This window comes from Trichechus manatus, unplaced genomic scaffold (genome assembly GCF_000243295.1).
Source record: "Trichechus manatus latirostris isolate Lorelei unplaced genomic scaffold, TriManLat1.0 scaffold00008, whole genome shotgun sequence".
In the NCBI taxonomy this organism is placed as follows: domain Eukaryota; kingdom Metazoa; phylum Chordata; class Mammalia; order Sirenia; family Trichechidae; genus Trichechus; species Trichechus manatus.
In genome coordinates, this window is record NW_004443944.1 from 10,003,922 (window position 1) to 10,005,182 (window position 1,261).

The following is a 1,261-nucleotide window of genomic DNA, read 5'->3' on the forward strand; positions in this document are numbered from 1 at the left end:
AAAAAACTGTGCTTCACTAGAAAACTATGCATTTTCTATCACATACCCTCCAGGGTTATCTGCTTCTAATTCTGTGGTAGCTATTCTACAACGCTGTAATTGTAGATAATCGATAGCGATGCGAAATAACTCTTGTTTATGACCCGAATCGTTGCTGTCCAGTGGATTCTGACTCACGGCAACCAGAGAGGACAAAGCAGATATAATCTTTCTTTTTTTTAATTGTACTCTAGATGAAGGTTTACAGAGCAAATTCGTTTCTCATTAAACAATTAGCCATCAATACGCACACTGTTTTATGACATTGGTTGCCAACCCCACAACATGTCAACACTCTCCTCTTCTCCAACTTGGGTTCCCGATTACCAGCTTTCCTGTCCCCTCCTGCCTTCTAGTCCTTGTCCCTGGGCTGGGGTGCCCATCTAGTCTCATTCTGTTTTATGGGCCTGTCTAATCTTTGGCTGAAGGGTGAATCTTAGGAGTGACTTCAGTACGGAGTGAAAAGGGTGTCCGGGGCCATACTCTCGGGGTTTCTCCAGTCTCTGTCAGATCAGTAAGTCTGGTCTTTTTTTGTGAGTTAGAATTTTGTTCTACATTTTTCTCCAGCTCTGTCCAGGACCCTCTGTTGGGATCCCAGTCAGAGCAGTCAGTGGTGATAGCCGGGCACCATCTAGTTGTACTGGACTCAGTCTGGTGGAGGCTGTGCTAGTCGTGGTTCATTAGTCCTTTGGACTAATCTTTGCCTTGTATCCTGTTTTCTTCATTCTCCCTTGCTCTCCAAGGTGTGAGACCAGTGGAGTATCTTAGATGGCTGCTCACAGGCTTTTAAGACCCCAGATGCTATGCACCAAGGTAGAATGAAGAACATTGTCTTTATGAACTATGTTATTAGGCTGCAATCTTTCCAGGAGCAGAACGCCGCATCTTTTTTCCTGTGGAGTGGCTGATGGCTTCAAACCGCCAATCTTATGGTTAGTAGCTGAGAGCTTAACTATTGAGCCACAAGCCTTCCTTAAGGAAATACTAAAACAACTCGTTGCTGTCAGTTGATTCTGACTCATGGTGACCCTATAGGACAAAGTAGAACTGCCCTATAGGGTTTTTAAGGAGCAGCTAGTGAATTCGAATGCTGATCTTTTGGTTAGCAGCCGAGCTATTAACCACTGCACCACCAGGCCTCCAAATAAATACTAAAACCAAAAAACCAAACCCATTGCTGTTGAGTTGATTCCGACTCTTAGCAACCCTATAAGACAAAGTA